Source organism: Oncorhynchus nerka, linkage group LG18 (assembly GCF_034236695.1).
Source record: "Oncorhynchus nerka isolate Pitt River linkage group LG18, Oner_Uvic_2.0, whole genome shotgun sequence".
In the NCBI taxonomy this organism is placed as follows: Eukaryota; Metazoa; Chordata; class Actinopteri; order Salmoniformes; family Salmonidae; genus Oncorhynchus; species Oncorhynchus nerka.
The window spans coordinates 28,009,545-28,028,185 of NC_088413.1; the positions used below are offsets into that span (position 1 = coordinate 28,009,545).

The window sequence follows — 18,641 nt, forward strand, 5'->3', positions numbered from 1 at the left end:
GGATAGGAAACCCTCGGACGTTTTTAAAACTGGTTAAATCACGACTGTGGCTATAACATAACGTGCGTTACATCGGAAAGCGCAGGAAAACCTGATCACAGAAAATGGAAATAAATATCCTTGCGCCACTTCCAGCAATTGTTAACAGTGAGCCGAATTAGATAAGACCGAGCATTCAACTCCCACAGCATCCCCATGTTGTCTAGAGTCTTGTGAATTGAATCATCTTTGATTCTTGGTTGAACCGAAACAGGGGCACCACTTACCTCCGGTCTCCGCCCAGATCATTCCGGAAGAGCTCTCTCGTGAAATTTTTTCCAAGACGACAGCTAATGATCTTTACATCGCCTAAGGATGATTTTTATCGCTTATTAACGTTTACTATTACCTAAAGTAGCATTACAAACGTATTTCGAAGTGTTTTGTGAAAGTTTATCGTCTACTTTTTGAATTTAAAAAAATGACGTTACGTTGTGAAATCGCTGTTTTTTTCGTTTATCACACAGTCTACATATAACGATATCTTGGCTTTATATGGCCCGATTTAATCGAAATAAAGACCCAATAGTGTTTATGGGACATCTAGGAGTGCCAACAAAGAAGATGGTGAAAGGTAATGACTGTTTTCTATTTTATTGTGCGGTTTGTGTAATGCCGAAATGCTAATTATTTTGTTTACGTCCCCTGCTGTGCTTTTGTGTTGTAGTGTATTGGTGCATGCTATCAGATAATAGCTTCTCATGCTGTCGCCGAAAAGCATTTTAAAAATCTGACTTGTTGCCTGGATTCACAACGAGTGTAGCTTTAATTTGATACCCTGCATGTGTATTTTAATGAACTTTTGAGTTTTAACTAATACTATTAGCATTTAGCGTAGCGCATTTGCATTTCCAGAGCTCTAGTTGGGACGCAAGCGTCCCAAGTAGAAGCAAGAGGTTAACCTATACAGTATACTGTAAGCTAACTGTCCCTTTGGATATGTCGCAATGTGAAAAGTAGTCAAATGTTGGAGTGACTCGTCATATTAGGGTTAAATATTGTTTGATATCCCTATATGGAAGTTATGGGAACAAAGGTACAGGTTAGTGTTGATTTTATTCTCTCAACTAGAGACTAAGCATAACAGAAGCAGTCCTCAGTAACATAAAGAGGCTGTAATAACGTATCAGGATATCTCTGTACTGGAGGAGATGGGGGGCAGGAGGTAAATCACGAGGCGCTGTCGAGTAGGCTCACAGTTGAAAGCAGAATGAAGTCGTGGTAAAATGGCCACACAGTGGAAAGGCAGTCATGAATACTAAGATAGTGAAAAGACAGGAGGGAGGGAGGGATAAATCACAACCTAAAAAGGGGGAAGCTTAATTGAGCATTAAGCCTCCCCTGAAAAGTCAATGAAGGAGAAAGAAAGGAGTCTAATTAGCTAGCTATTAAATATCTCTCGTTTCCTGTAGCCTCAACCCAAAAGAAACACACACACGCCTCAACCCCCCCATTCCCATGGGAGCGTAAGTGAAGCAGTTAGGATTCTCTTTGTCAGCTCCACACAGTGCACATACACACTTAACATCTGTACTGTGCATAAAGGTATGCAGCTGGTGATCATGGAAAAATCCACCACACCCACCCTCCCTCCCCAATCTCCAGGGAGAGGAAGTGAAGCGGTTACTCACGAGTCTCTCGGTCAGGCCACACTGGGGGTTGCTCTCCTCTCCTCTCCCGGCCTGGCCCCTCTGTTAGGGCTGTCAGTGGAGGCTGAGTAGAGAGAAGGGGATGTCAGTGCATCGTGTGTTAAACAATCTGAGGTCATCACAGAGTCAACATGCCACAGGGCCGTCTGGGGTGAGAGAAAGTAATGATCTCCCCTCTCTCAGGGCTCTAGGGGTCTCTCAGTTCCATGTGTTTTGGTCTCATCCTGGTATCTCAGTTTATCCCCCTGAAAACCAGATCCCATAACAGATACAGCACACCTCCACTCTCCCACAGACGGGCCCAGTTAGTCACAACATAGACTCAAACAGGGCGATAACACAAAGGAAACAAATGCACAAAGACGCCTTAAGGCAGTGAATAAGTCACACACTCTGGACTTACATAGAGATAGTGGGGCAAAAAAGTATTTAGTCAGTCACCAATTGTGCAAGCTCTCCCACTTAAAAAGATGAGAGGCCTGTAATTTTCATCATAGGTACACTTCAACTATGACAGACAAAATGAGAAAAAAAAATCCAGAAAATCACATTGTAGGATTTTTAATGAATTTATTTGCAAATTATGGTGGAAAATAAGTATTTGGTCAATAACAAAAGTTTCTCAATAGTTTGTTAAATACCCTTTCTTGGCAATGACAGAGGTCAAATGTTTTCTGTAAGTCTTCACAAGGTTTTCACACACTGTTGCTGGTATTTTGGCCCATTCCTCCATGCAGATCTCTAGAGCAGTGATGTTTTGGGGCTGTTGCTGGGCAACACGGACTTTCAACTCCCTCCAAAGATTTTCTATGGGGTTGAGATCTGGAGACTGGCTAGGCCACTCCAGGACCTTGAAATGCTTCTTACGAAGCCACTCCTTCGTTGCCCGGGCGGTATGTTTGGGATCATTGTCATGCTGAAAGACCCAGCCACGTTTCATCTTCAATGCCCTAGCTGATGGAAGGAGGTTCACTCAAAATCTCACGATACATGGCCCCATTCATTCTTTCCTTTACAGTCGTCCTGGTCCCTTTGCAGAAAAACAGCCTCAAAGATGTTTCCACCCCCATGCTTCACAGTAGGTATGGTGTTCTTTGGATGCAACTCCGCATTCTTTGTCCTCCAAACACGAGTTGAGTTTTTACCAAAAATTTATATTTTGGTTTCATCTGACCATATGACATTCTCCCAATCTTCTTCTGGATCATCCAAATGCTCTCTAGCAAACTTCAGACGGGCCTGGACATGTACTGGCTTAAGCAGGGGGACACATCTGGCACTGCAGGATTTGAGTCCCTGGCGGCGTAGTGTGTTACTGATGGTAGGCTTTGTTACTTTGGTCCCAGCTCTCTGCAGGTCATTCACTAGGTCCCCCCGTGTGGTTCTGGGATTTTTGCTCACCGTTCTTGTGATCATTTTGACCTCACGGGATGAGATCTTGCATGGAGCCCCAGATCGAGGGAGATTATCAGTGGTATTGTGTCTTCCATTTCCTAATAATTGCTCCCCCAGTTAATTTCTTCAAACCAAGCTGCTTACCTATTGCAGATTCAGTCTTCACAGCCTGGTGCAGGTCTACAATTTTGTTTCTGGTGTCCTTTGACAGCTCTTTGGTCTTGGCCATAGTGGAGTTTGGAGTGTGACTGTTTGAGGTTGTGGACAGGTGTCTTTTATACTGATAACAAGTTCAAACAGGTGCCATTATTACAGGTAACGAGTGGAGGACAGAGGAGCCTCTTAAAGAAGAAGTTACAGGTCTGTGAGACCCAGAAATCTTGCTTGTTTGTAGGTGACCAAATACTTATTTTCCACCATAATTTGCAAATAAATTCATAAAAATCCTACAATGTGATTTTCTGGATTATTTTTCTCATTTTGTCTGTCATAGTTGAAGTGTACCTATGTTAAAAATTACAGGCCTCTCATCTTTTTAAGTGGGAGAACTTGCACAATTGGTGGCTAACGAAATACTTTTTTGCCCCACTGTACAGACAGAGAGCTATGCAAAGAAATACAGAGCCGTATGTAGCAGGAAACGGGCAATCTAGGATCTACGATGTATAGGTGAACATTCCCATGTGAAGGTGAGGCCTTACAACTCGACTACATAACATGACCCTACACCTTAATTAAATCACTACTTTACTTCTACAGTGGCTATACGAAGTAACAGGGGTGCGTCAGAAATGGCACCCTATTGCCCATCAAGGAAGACACCCAGGGTGTTCCTTGATCTTTCTGACACCGAAGGTGTGGGGAATTCCTTCCGGGAGAAAGCTAGAGAATAAAAAACAACAGGTAGACTAGAAGTCAAAAACCCAGACAGGAACAGACCGGCTGAATACACCCGTGTCAACATGCAACAAACAGTGTGTCACCACTGCACCCGTGAGGCAGATGGATTTACCCGCTGATAGTGGCGCATTAACATTTAGTAATCAGCCATTCATTCACAAGGGGCAGCTGCACACTTAGGGCCTAGGCCCTACAGGCTGGGTAATCTCGTGCAGCAGGAAAGCAGCATTCGGCTATACAGTGTGCAGGTCTTCCCTTGTCTTATCTGCAGTATATGGTTTGGTAAGTCTGGGATGTGCATGTCATGTCACTCTTGCATGTTCCCTTTTCATACTGCAGTCGGTTGCCATAATCAACTAGGCAAAACCTCCTGAAATCAGTACTGGCGGACGGTTGTTTGGCATAAAAACCATTATGCTACGGAAACACTGACGACATTCTCAACAAGGCAACTCTATCAGATAAGAGCTCTCTTCCCATAGCGTGCGTAGACGAGGGCCTTGCTGTTAACCGTCGGAAGCAGACCGGCAGTTGCTGTTGGACAGCCACTATGATGCATCCCCCAGGTTCTCTGAGTTTCTCGAACCCCTCTGGTGACCCTAACCCAGTCCGTATGGTAAAGTGTTCAACTTTCCACCCAGTTGAAAGAGAAGACAAGAACACGAGCTGGGTCAGGCTACTCTAATTTGGTTCGCTGGTCAAGTTAGTTTCTTCATGGACCAATTTGGACCAATTTGGTTTGAGACAGACAAAAAAAGTGCAGTTTGATATGGGAAGTGGTCGGAGCTGAAGTCGGGCAAAAGTCAACATGTAACTTGAGCAGCCACTGGGGATCTTTTGGCAAGGCAGACCAGTTGTACGAGGCACAGTTATCGGCTTCCAAATCCCGTCGGTTTCTACCTCTGAGCGGCTGCCAGTGCCTAGAAAATAACCTCTAGATATGACAGGCTATCCCATCACAACAGCACTAGGAAAATGGACAGTGCCAAGGGAACAGGCCAGGGCTTGCTGTTGGCTAACTGGGTGTTAACACCAGACAGAGCCGGACAGGAGTCCTGGGAAAGACATTGAGAATAGCAGAGGCAGACTATTCAGCTGGTTAACAGTGGATCACAGTGAGACAGGAGTGAGTGTGCATGTTTGAGACAGCAGATCACTGTGGCTGCGTTTAGACAGGCAACTCAATTCTGATATTTTTTACACTAATTAGTCTATTGAACAATCAGATCTTTTTACATCAAGAAAGCAGTTGGTTTATGACTCCCAGGAGCCTATGGAATTATAGGAGACGAGAGAGGGAAGTCAAGGTTAGTTTGTAGCTCCATTATGTAACTTGGCAGCACAGCAGCTGGGAGATGTTTACAGATTCTGGTGAGAGGTTCCAGACACACACCGAGACTGAGACAGCACAAGAAAGAACAAAAAAAAGAGAAAGAGAGAGAGAGCCCCCGAGGGAGCGCGAGAGAACGAGACCACGAGAGAGATGGGAGCACGAGAGAGAAAGAGGGAGAGCGAAAGAGACCAAGAGAGAGAGCGCGAGAACAAGACCATCATCATACCACCCAGCTGTGGAACAGAAACTCTGTTCATCTCATCGTTGAGCCCAGAGGCCAAATAAACTTGAGCTGCTGATAGTAAGAGAATGAGCAAATCCATCTTATTTCACAGGTTTCACCTTTCCCATCATTCCTTTCCTGTTTTCAGATGACAGTTTGTAGTCAAAACGACAACTGGATCCATTTCCATTTTCTATTTATAGAAATAAAATACAGAAAGATAAAAACTTGGGAATGACCACATGAAGTCATTGCTCCAAAGTTCAGAGTCCAACATACCAGGATCACCGTCGACAAGGAAAAAATATTGCAAACCATCCAAAGATAACATTGAATATATCGGGGTCAAATATGTATTGTTGGACATGAAGAGAGAAAAGATTCCCAGACAGTGCCAAGATCATCTACAGCCTTCCGTTGACGTCAGCTGCTCGCCAGGCCAGACGTTAATATTTATATTACAAAACAGAGTGTTGGCGGGGGTGACTGCTGTTCACCGTCAGTTTGGTCTGACTCTAATAGTGCTGTTAAAGTGAGCACAAAGAGAGTGCTGTCGGAAAAAAGCTGAACAATAGGTTAAAAAGGTACACCGGTTGCAGGACGAGTCGGCCCTCGTTCTTCAATGACAACATGTGGTCTTATAGACAGCCACAGGCATCACAAAATACATCACAAAAGTCTATTGAGAGTCCCTGTATACTGGTTCTATTGAATCCCTATTGATTTGTTCTCTCGTAGAAAAATCTGTCATTGAATGAAGCTGAAGCATGTCTCCCCAGCAGGAGGGAAGCATGCGGTGTTGAGTCGTTGTGTAATTTCAGAATCTGATTCAAAGCAGAGCGCAGCATGTATCAAATCAAAGTCACTTTGATTCAGAATGGCAACAAGTACGTACACACACACACACATTCAGAGTGACCCACTAACAGAGAGTCAGTGGAATCGAAAGTGGAGATGCAGGCTTCCACATTGACCAGGGAGGGTTTTTGTGAGTGCAAGCAGTAGACCTTTCCTTGTTATGGTCGCAGTTGGCCAGAGAGAAGTACTAGGACAAAGTGCACTGCGTGAAAGGTTGTACGGTCCAAAATAGAGAAGTTCTCTCCCCTTCTCCTCTCAACAGGCCTGTAACACATGCTGCCAAGCTTGGAGTTCCATAAACCAACAGGCTGACATCGTGACCACAATATCAGGTGGATAACAAGGAGCACTTTCTAGGAACAGCTCAGAGGATTCCCGGAGACAGACGGACGTGCACGCGTGCGTGTCAACACAGTACAGAGATAGTAGACTCCTGTCCAGGTCAGCTGTAGTCTGTAGAATTCAAAGACTGCCAACAGAAGACTTGCAATGAGTTCTAGAATCTTGGTCCATTGTCAAGACATTCTGTTAAACCCTGGGTGAGAAGCATTAGGGTGTAGAACGACATAGCCAGAGATGAATACAACATTCTCTTACCCAAGAAGGTTTTCGAAATGTAGGCCTACCTATTACCCTATTTAACAACACTAATTCAACAACATTCACTTGCCACATGCGATTGTGTGTGTCCTCGAAATGCAGTCAAAACGCAGACGATTTGCTTATTTAATTAAAGTAATTTAACCTCAGTCAAATCAGCCTGGCTACATCTCATTAACCCGCATTGGTTTCCAGTTGAGTACTGTACATCTTTAGAAGAGCATTACTCACTTCAGGCCTCAAGAGAAACCTGGCAGGCTATACACGCTACGGGAGAGGGAGACCGGGAGACAACTGCAGCCAAAGCAGCTCTTGGTGGGATACTTCGTTCATAGGGACTCCGTCTATGGTCATAATGAGCCTCAACTTCAACCTGGTTGTGTACTGTGACCATTGCACACTACGAAGGCAAACCCAGCCATATTGGGCTGACCTGGTTACCACATCCACCATAGCTGGACAATGTGAAGAGAAAACATCAGAGGCAGCATAGCATAGTATGGGTCACCCAATGATGGGAAATCAGCCAAACGCCTAACTGGATCCCAGGAAGACCTCACTTATTAACAGGTGGTTAGTCTAGAGGCCAATCACCCAGCAGTATCCAACCCCAGCCTGGGCTCTGGCTAATCCAGGTTAGACTGTAGAGGAGCTGAAGTATCCCCAGACACACTGTCATCCAGATGGAGGACACCTGGCCAAGGCACATGCTTAGAGCTGCTCAGGCACACACACACACACGGAGGTGAAACAGATGGGCCAAGACTAGGGGTGTATGTATGTACGCATTTACAAAGCCATCGATCACGTGACACCACTCACACCCATGTGAAGACTCAATAGCGCATTGAAGCCAAGTTAAGTCTGTTAAGATGGCGTCTCCTGGAGACATAACATGCGCCGTTAGAACTACTCCAGGAAGTGACGTTGCAGGCTAGCTCAGTGCTGCCCACTCTCATCAAGTAACTCAAAGTGAAGGCCGACCGGCGTCCTGCAGGCTGCCATTAGCAACTAAATGATCATTATAACTTCTGTGTGATTTTAAAATAATCAGTTCAAAAGACATACATTTGGTTTATTAGAAGCAATTATTGGTACTGATTGTGTAAATACATTCTTTTTTTAAAGACAAACGTTTTTTAAATTCACCCTAATGAGGGATGCTGTTTTCTGCTAACAATGCGTGCAGTACCATGGTCGGCCTTGAACCTCCGTGGCTACAATGTGAGGGGCAGTCATTGTACCAGCTAGGAGAAAACTACCATATAACCATGTAACCAACGGTTACAGATGAAATTAAATAACCATTACAGTTTATTTAAAAAAATTATGCAATACAATATTTTGTTTGCAGAATGAACAGCTGACTGAAGACTGGATAGCCGGGCATTCGTGTGTCAATTTTGACTTGTAAACTCATGGGTACACTCACAATGGCTGCCTGGTATGGTCTTGCAATAATTTATGGAAATGTAGAATGTCCATTCAAATGATGCTAACTGATGTGGCTCATGCAATGGAACATATTTTTTGTAATGTCAGTTGAGTTGAATCAACAACTCACAGGACATATTGATGGGTACACTTCCTGCTTTACTCCTTGTCAGTCTACCCACCCATTATGCCATCATTGACTTGAAATGGGGACACCCGATCCGTTCATTCTACTTCTATGGCAGCACATGCAGTCAGGAACGGAGGAGAGGAGAAAATGTGCATCCACATCAAAATGTTTTAATAAATAGCTATTTGAACGGTTATTGCAGTTACTGTGGTCATTTGGCTGGCCAATTACAGCCATTCAAAATTTCATGACAGTCACAGCCCTAGCCAAGACACAGGTAGCCCCTGATTTTGACGCCGTTACCTTGTCCAGTGACCTTGGCCAGCACAACAAACAGGCATTATAGCTGGACTGGACAGAAGCTAGTGGAGGGAATTAACCAAGAGAAAGTTAAAATTCCAGACAGAGTTTATTCAAAGTCCTTTGTTGAATGAAGACAGTGTATAAAGGGAAGGAGGATGCATTAAGGGACAAAAACATGACATGGGTTACACTAGGCATCCTTATACCAATCACACCAGTATGCAAACTGAAATGAGCGGTTATTGGCAGAGAGGTTTGTAACTCTTTAATGGTCTACGGCCATATGTTGACGGCACCAGGAAGGCCAAAAAAATGTTCTCCACCAAAAAAGGCTGAAATTTCAGATGGTCTTTTCAAACAGATCTTACACTAAAAAGGCCGTTATCATTTTCACGGTACTATTCCGGTACTCCTCCGTGTGAATGAAGTATGTGCGCGCGCATGGACACACCTACTCATTCAAACCTATTTTGAAATGTTTACTACATGATTCCATATGTTATATCATAGTTTCGATGTCTTCACTATTATACATTGTAGAAAATAGTTAAAATAAAGAAAAACCCTTGAATGAGTAGGTGTCCAAAATGACTGCACTTGGCCTTTAATGTGCTTTCTTTGTGTTATTAACAGGTTTGTGACAGGCTTTCTTTGAACACCTGACGTGACAGGCCAATCAGCTTCACAGTCCTATGAAGCGCTAGATTGTTCTCCGTAGAGGAAATAAGTTACGACATGACCCAGAATAATCAGTACACATTATCAACCACACAACGAGGCAAGTTTGGGGATAATCCAAAGAAAATAAGCTACTGGGAACTACAGTAAATCTATATGCTGAACGCAAGGCATCAGAAAACACACACTCAATCTCCGGGGGCTACGGTCCTTCTTAGTGGGTAAAGTAACATCACTATACATGGGTGGAAGATGCCATAGAAACAAACTAACACTCTCTCCTTACAAGGACCATGCCACCCACACCATGAGGCTGCTGAGGCAATCTGAGAGCCATACACACTTCAAATCAACAGCGCAGGGTCTCTCGAGTGGCAAACAGGCGGCTCTACGCACGTGCGCACACACCGGACTAAAGAAGAGAAAAGTACATCATGCACACAAACACAGGCCTATGCAATACGTCAACAAACATCCTACTTCAGAAAAATGCCGCAAGGCTGCCAAGACAGATGTACTGTAACGTCTGTAACGCAGACAACGTCTGATTTGATGTGTGTGTAATTCCCAGACAGTTTCCAGATGTGCTAGACTGAACCTAGCCAGGGCCTGTATTCACAAAAGCGTCTCAGAGTACGAGTGCTAATGGCCTAGTTTTTGACTAATGAATAAAACCGAGGGACCTGATCGTAGATCAGATGCTTTGTGAATACGGGCCCAGCCCTTTTGCTGCTCCTTGAATTCGTTTTTTTAATGCACGGTAACTGGACTGAGGTCTGTGTTTACTAAACAAGTCCAGGCCCCAATGAGGGCCATGGGACAAGGAGGAATCTCCACTTATAAAACAAACTATTCCTACACGTCTATCAACAGTGAACCACCTTGACCAACGGGGGACAGTAGACATCGCAAACAATGTATGAGCATGTACAGGATGGCTTTAGAAGGTTTGGATCAAAGGGAGTGTATTTTTGTTACAAGCCCTTAACGTACCATGATGTGTGCAGGTAGACATTTCACGGTAAAACATACACCTGTAGTCATACACGTGTTGTATTCAGCACGTGACAAATAAAATGTGATTTATTTACCTAACTTTTTTTTGACCCGGTATGGAGGACAATGTCTTCTGAGCTCTGACTCTTCTACCATAACAGTCTAGGCTTAGTGGCGTAAGATCCCTGGTCATGTCCTCATAACAGAGAGTTCCCTGTAAAGGAGTGATCTTTGGGAGGTCTGGTATTTCTCCAGGCAGGGCAGACGTGTTCTCACAGCTGTAGGCTATTTACTAAAAACACACAGCAATAAAAGGTAAAAGAGCAGGTAGGTGAGAGCCTAACCACTGAATAATAAGCAAGTTCTTGTCAGGTCACACCCAACATGACCTAGGTGCGTGCACTAGACCTGGGTTCACATACTATTTGAAATAATTTCAAATACTGTACCCGTGCTTGACTGAGCTTGCCTGTTCCAAAGGAACCAACGGTCGAAGTGCAAACGCCACGCACCTGGCACTCTAGCAAACACTCAAAGTATTTAAAAGATTTCAAATAGTATTTGAACCCAGGTCTAACTGTGAGAGGTGACGCATTCCGCCGCCAGTCTGTTGTCGTGTTACTCAGGCTTGGTAGTCATGACATAGCAGAAGTCAAGATATTTTCCCCGACTCAAAACCACAGTCTGGATCATGGGGGTGCCAAGCTAAAGGTGTAAGGGGTTATAAAAGCCTTAATGCAAGGGCATTAAAACCATGTATGTAATGTGTGTGTAAAACCTATTAGTCAACAGTGAACAGAAAGGCCACGTGACTTAATGTTGACCTTTTCGATATCAGGTCATTTTTTATGTTTTATTTAAATCAGTGAGGTTATTAGTTTGGGCAATATACATAATAGTTCAACAGGAACCTCAGTCGTTAATTGCCTCTTTCAGCTGTATTTTCATAGGGCGAAAATCTTTTTCCAATTGGCCTTACAGTGAGGGAAAAAGATATTTGATCCCCTGCTGATTTTGTACATTTGCCCACTGACAAAGAAATGGTCCGTCTATAATTTTAATGGTAGGTTTATTTGAACAGTGAGAGACAGAATAACAAAAATATCCAGAAAGGCACGTCAGAAAAACACATGCATTTTAATGAGGGAAATAAGTATTTGACCCCCTCTCAATCAGAAAGATTTCTGGCTCCCAGGTGTCTTTTATACAGGTAACAAGCTGAGATTAGGAGCACACTCTTAAAGGGAGTGCTCCTAATCTCAGCTTGTTACCTGTATAAAAGACACCTGTCCACAGAAGCAATCAATCAATCAGATTCCAAACTCTTCACCATGGGCAAGACCAAAGAGCTCTCCAAGGATGTCAGGGACAAGACTGTAGACCTACACAAGGCTGGAATGGGCTACAAGACCATCGCCATGCAGTTTGGTGAGAAGGAGACAACAGTTGGTGCAATTATTTGCAAATGGAAGAAACACAAAAGAACTGTCAATCTCCCTCGGCCTGGGGCTCCATGCAAGATCTCACCTCCTGGAGTTGCAATGATCATGAGAACGGTGAGGAATGAACCCAGAACTACATGGGAGGATGTTGTCAATGATCGAGGCAGCTGGGACCATAGTCACAAAGAAAACAATTGGTAACACACTACGCCGTGAAGGACTGAAATCCTGCAGCGTCCGCAAGGTCCCCCTGCTCAAGAAAGCACATATACATGCCCGTCTGAAGTTTGCCAATGAACATCTGAATGAATCAGAGGACAACTGGGTGAAAGTGTTGTGGTCAGATGAGACCAAATTGGAGCTATTTGGCATCAACTCAACTCGCCGTGTTTGGAGGAGAAGGAATGCTGCCTATGACCCCAAGAACACGATCCCCACTGTCAAACATGGAGGTGGAAACATTATACTTTGGGGGTGTTTTTCTGCTAAGAGGACAGGACAACTTCACCGCATCAAAGGGACGATGGACGGGGCCATGTACCGTCAAATCTTGGGTGAGAACCTCCTTCCCTCAGCCAGGGCATTGAAAATGGGTAGTGGATGGGTATTCCAGCATGACAATGACCCAAAACACACGACCAAGGCAACAAAGGAGTGGCTCAAGAAGAAGCACATTAAGGTCCTGGAGTGGCCTAGCCAGTCTCCAGACCATAATCCCATAGAAAATCTGTGGAGGGAGCTGAAGGTTCGAGTTGCCAAACGTCAGCCTCGAAACCTTAAATGACTTGGAGAAGTTCTGCAAAGAGGAGTGGGACAAAATCCCTCCTGAGATGTGTGCAAACCTGGTGGCCAACTACAAGAAACTTCTGACCTTTGATTGCCAACAAGGGTTTTGCCACCAAGTACTAAGTCATGTTTTGCAGAGGGGTCAAATACTTATTTCCCTCATTAAAATGAAAATCAATTCATAACATTTTTGACATGCGTTTTTCTGGATTTTTTGTTGTTGTTATTCTGTCTCTCACTGTTCAAATAAACCTACCATTAAATGTATAGACTGATAATTTCTTTGTCAGTGGGCAAACGTACAAAATCAGCAGGGGATCAAATACTTTTCCCCCTCGCTGTATGCTTTAGCTGTATACGCCAAGTTGGGCAGCAGTGTCATATGGAAAAGAGACCTGCGTCATGGGAGCCTCTCCTAGTGAATGAACATAATAACTAGTCCTACTACAGCTAGCCTAGCCCAGCTGTAAACACCAGGCAGTAAGGAGAAAGACATGGGAGCCTCTCCTAGTGAATGAACATAATAACTAGTCCTACTACAGCTAGCCTAGCCCAGCTGTAAACACCAGGAAGTAAGGAGAAAGACATGGGAGCCTCTCCTAGTGAATGAACATAATAACTAGTCCTACTACAGCTAGCCTAGCCCAGCTGTAAACACCAGGCAGTAAGGAGTTAGACATGGGAGCCTCTCCTAGTGAATGAACATAATAACTAGTCCTACTACAGCTAGCCTAGCCCAGCTGTAAACACCAGGCAGTAAGGAGAAAGACATGGGATCATCTCCTAGTGAATGAACATAATAACTAGTCCTACTACAGCTAGCCTAGCCCAGCTGTAAACACCAGGCAGTAAGGAGAAAGACATGGGAACCTCTCCTAGTGAATGAACATAATAACTAGTCCTACTACAGCTAGCCTAGCCCAGCTGTAAACACCAGGAAGTAAGGAGAAAGCAAGGAGGAGAGACTGTCCTCAAATTACTGCAGGAATGCGGAGGGAATCATTTCCTCTCCACCTCCTTCTCATTCTGTGGCTTTTGACACTGAGCCGTGGGTGAAATCCGACGATCCCCGTGATGCTACCTTTCCTCCAGAGGCGAGGGCCACAACAGCGGAGGTCTCTACCAGCAAAACACAGATCACATTTCATCCACACCGGGTAATGATAATGAACGCCGGGACGGGCTGCCAAAAGCTTCAGTTACAGAGGAGAAGATTGGCGAGAAGAAGTAATAAAGAGAATGAGTGGGGCGGGGAATGAAAGAATGGAATAATACATGTTGAAGAGAGGAACGACCACAAAGACTTTCCAACACAACACGCCTTGATACCATCTATTTCAAGACGGGTTTGTTACGGTTCTTCTAGTGCAGGTTTTTCAGACACCACCTTACTGCACAAGGTTGGGGTCTTTGGCAATGACAACCATATTTCCTTCCCAGTCAAATGAATAATAGATCTTACTTTGGAATATGTCTTGTGTACATCTTGAGGCAAGGCCCGACACGTGTCGGAAGGAAACTTGGTACGGACTACGGACTGTCAAAGAACATTTTAAATGAACACATCAACTTGCTAAGTGAAACAGTTAAAGATCGACGGAACTTCCTTATTTGGCCTCGTTTTGAAGATTGCCCATTAAGAAACGCTAGCGGCCATGACTCAAGACAAACTGGGGTTGATGTTTGATGTGGGTGTGTTACGCATATCGTACCCTGGCAGGTATCGTTTGTCCCTTCTGAGTCACCGTAGCAACAACATAGCCACTTCCTCAAAATAGTCACCTCAAAATAGTCCAAAGATATTCATGTTAGACATTTTTGTTGAGGTTTTAGTCATGCAATTTTACATCTAGCTATGGTGTTTGGTGCAGTATTTCTCTAGTAAAAACAGAAACTAGTCAGTGCACTGCATACAGTCGACCGAATCGGGACAGATTCCTGAGAACAATAACATGCCCACAACTTAATCATCTGCAGGTTGTCAAACTATTGTAAATAAAGTATAGGCTGCTACAAGCTGTTTATCAGTGCCCCAAAATCAATAGCTAGCTAGCCAAGCTACATTTCTGTTAAGCTAGCTAGTAGTAGCTAGCAGGTACATCTAGCAGCCAGGGAACAATCAAGTTGTCAAGTCCCGTGTTATTTGTTGCCATTCTGTTTAATACAACCTAACTATCTATTACCAGAGTGTGAGTGTGTCTGGCAGTGTTTCATAGGGATTCATGTCATTACAAAACAGGCCGGACACAAGACGCTCGCAAATGGGGCGGCAGGTAGCCTAGTGGTTAAAGCGTTGGACTATTAACTGAAAGGTTGCAAGATCGAATCCCCAAGCTGACATGGTAAAAATCTGTCGTTCTGCCCCTGAACAAAGCAGTTAACCCACTGATCCTAGGCCGCCATTGAAAATAAGAATTGATCCTTAACTGACTTGTACACACATCAATAGTCACACACATCAGCAAGAGGCCACTCCATAAAGGGCTTAGGGCCCAGGGGTATTTCAACATAACATTGTGTTGTGTTGTGTTGTCTTACGTAAACTCCGAGGCGCTGTGTAATGTGACAGGTCTGTCTCACTGTCTGGAGGTTTGGGCAGCTCTGATTGGATGGAGCGTGCGCAGTTGATAGAGCGCAATCAGCACAGCTGCTTCTCTTGTGGTAGTGGGCACCTGGGCATGATCGTCATCCAACCCAACACTCAGTAAGTTGTGAAGAACTCATAAATCTCAGTTTTGGACGAGGCTGGACAGTTTTACCAAAACTATCCTCTTTTTACCTTGTAGTCAATTTTGCCACTAGAATAAATGTGACTAATATCGATGCCACAGAGGCCGTTTAAAACCAACAAAGTTGTGTAATGCCATCAAGCTGCTCTTTAGCACAGAGTTGATTTACAAACAGAACTGCATCACCAAGAAAGCCCAACTCATCTCAAAGCTATCTATCTCAGATTAAGTTACTAAACTAGCACCTATGACACACCAGTGTGCTTAAATAACACCCATGTGACATATGACATTCGCTGTAAAGACTTCTCTTCAAATCTTACAAAGAGGAGCATAGACAATAGGCCTATTGATAGGCCAGCATTTGCCAGGCATATGGTTCCTCTTTCTATGTTTTTCTAAGGGCCATGCCCCCCCCCCCCCCCTCCCAAGGCAGAAAGGAATGGACAGTGGGAGGAGTTTTGAGACAAACCCATTATGGGTCAGGGGCCCCTTTGAGTGGCAGGGTTGACAGTATCTGGATAGATTGGTAGTGTAGGGGGATAAAGGAATGTAGAAAGAAGGGTAAGATAGGGAGAGGCCTGAGTGATAATGGGAGAAAAAGTTAGAGAAGCAAGAGCTAAACATTTGAAAATAGAAAGATAAATAATTATGATGACTGATTACGACTCGTGGTGTCGTGGAAAGTAAACGCAAGTAAACAGTTCACCCACCATTGTTATGCCCAACAGTTCACCCACCTTTTGCAGAAAAACACATTGAAAGTATAGGAAGGACTTTTTTTCCCTCTGCGACCGGCATTCAGAGTTTACCCACCACTACGTCACTGATTACAATGATGATTAAGACAGGCTTCTCTTCATATGAGGTAGCCTCCCTAACTAAACAACTGATCTCTCGTGGCCCTACGCCTCTGCTTTGGGGGCCACAGCAGAACAGAGCGACAGTCAAGCCTCTTCAGGGAGAAGCAGAGCCCTGGCCTGACTCCAGCCACCCCTCTCTCCCCACATCTCCCCTCTCTGGAGTTCACCGGCAGACAGATGGGGCTACCCTACCCAGCTCAAAAAAGGCATGTCTTCATTAGGCCAGACACGATGAATAAACAGACCCGGGCGGAAACACTCTGCCAACCATTCCCTTCTTCCCTGCCATCTCTTAACCTCCCTCTCCCTCCCTCACTCAGCGCATAAACACTGAATCCTAATTGACTGTTTCACACAACCGCCGGTCTCTGGCACATTCACCCACCCCAACTTTGAGGGCTCGGCCGTACAGAAGACTGCCCCTCTACTCCCACTCGTTCTCCTTTCATGTGAAGAAGTAGAGACTGCACCAGTTAGTGATCCACTGACAATGAAGGAAAAGGAAGGAAATATCAGATCCATTTTGGCTGAGTGGCAACAGTCAGAGCTGGAGACTAACAGGCTACTAGTTATACAGCGAAATATAAAAATCAATTTTAAAAAATCAATACCCTACTGCGGCATGCATTTTAAGCTATCTAGCCAAAGTCTCTTCGTTGAATGTTGAAGTAGCAAGTGAGCCTAAAAAAGACAAAGCATGTGGATGTGTCCCAGAGCGCTGACGTGTATCGTCTTAAACCTATCAACAGCTATTCATCATTTCCCCCCAAAGTGATTCCGGAGACGAGGAGAAAATGCAGATCACATTTCCTAAGGCAACAGGAACCATCATCGCAGTGGCTGAAATCCAACACTGTCAGCCGAATTTAAAGCACACACAGAAAAGTACAGACACCCTATTTCTCAAAAAGGTGATGGAGAGTTGGAGGTAGACCAATGGAGACAAAAGGTTCCCACTCCCTTAAAGAAACCGAACAATGCAAACCCACAATCCTATCCATTCCGGCGTAGACTAGGACTGGATCAAGAGGATGGTAACCCATGCTACTGTGGGAACCTGTGTCGTAAGACAGTCACTTTTACATGTACTGCTGCTAGGCTTCGCATCATGGGGAAGTGAAAATAGGACTTTAATACACAGGCCTAGACAAAGCCACACTAAGACGTTCTAAACGTAAGAATCACCTCAGAGCTCTAGTAATAGACGTAGGCCACTTGAATGCTCCAATTCATCTGTTAAATCTCTAAAAGCTCCGAATCAGACCGGATAGTAAAAACGCCGTGTTGTTATCGTCGCTGTGAAATCCGGAGAGGCGTATGAGCTCCAGATGTTGAAGGTCAGGAATGTATTGAGTCGCTAAATCAAATTCATGCTGCTGTTGGAACGTTCTACGATCATCAAAGCACTAACAATTGTGCTACCACAACCAATTCTCAAGCAGCTGCAAATCAGTCATTTTGCAGAAGGGAATTTTTGGGAGAGTTGGCAGTGTTAAGACACATCTAGGTTGATAAAGGCCTACACGAGTCATGTTGTTGAGGCATTTGCCACGATCTTCTAGAACCTAGATCACGTGTCAAACTCATTCCGCGGAGGGCCGAGTGTGTTAGGTTTTCGCTCCTCCATTGTACTGGACTGATGCAGGCACTAGGCCCTCCATGGAATGAGTTTGACAGCCCTGTCCTAGCTGCACTGCATCTCAATGTGATCTAACATGGTATCATTACAGTGAGTTTCATGCATTTCCTTGCCGATTAAAAGCCAGATGTAGAGTGCAGCGACAACCCCTTCTCAAAAACTTCAGGCAGCATTTATAAGCCACAGACCACATCATGGCATTGGTTGTTTCAGTGGCAGGGCACAGTGCAGTGGAGGGAGCTGCCTCGTAATTACAGAGTGGCAGCTGCTAGAGGCTTAGATGGGATTGAACTCATCATCGGACACACCATCCCCGCCCTGTAATGATCTGGGCCTGTACCTTCCACACAGATGTACTTTTGCCCGTGACGAGCGATCAAGCTGGCTCACCCCAAGGACTCCCCTGGCTTTGGATTACACAGGTGACAGTAACCGCGCTGTCTAAATAAAAAAAAAGGTTGTAGAGGTAAAAGCCTGTCACCATAGAGCTTTTCACACTACTGAGGCGAACAGAGCGGAGCCACATCAAGCTGTACTAAGCTGGCCTGGTTACACATCCAATATGCTGTGAAAAGTGAACATCTCGTCATCTCTGGGAACTTTTCCTCCTGTGGTCCCTCTCTGAAGTGTCCTTAAATCTTCTT

At 44.5% G+C, this 18,641-nt stretch overlaps 1 protein-coding gene across 4 annotated transcripts in view; it reads right to left on the reverse strand.

Moving 5' to 3' along the window:
* fbxw7 (F-box and WD repeat domain containing 7) overlaps positions 1 to 18,641 on the reverse strand; it is a 209,251-nt gene that overhangs the window by 162,446 nt on the left and 28,164 nt on the right. For 2 of the 4 annotated variants that reach the window (XM_065003919.1, XM_065003917.1), the window contains exon 2: positions 1,671 to 1,752. The exons of the other annotated variants lie outside the window; for them this stretch is intronic. The gene's annotated coding sequence lies outside the window, so the exon portion shown is untranslated. The remainder of the gene's footprint in view (positions 1 to 1,670; positions 1,753 to 18,641) is intronic. 4 annotated transcript variants of the gene reach the window in all.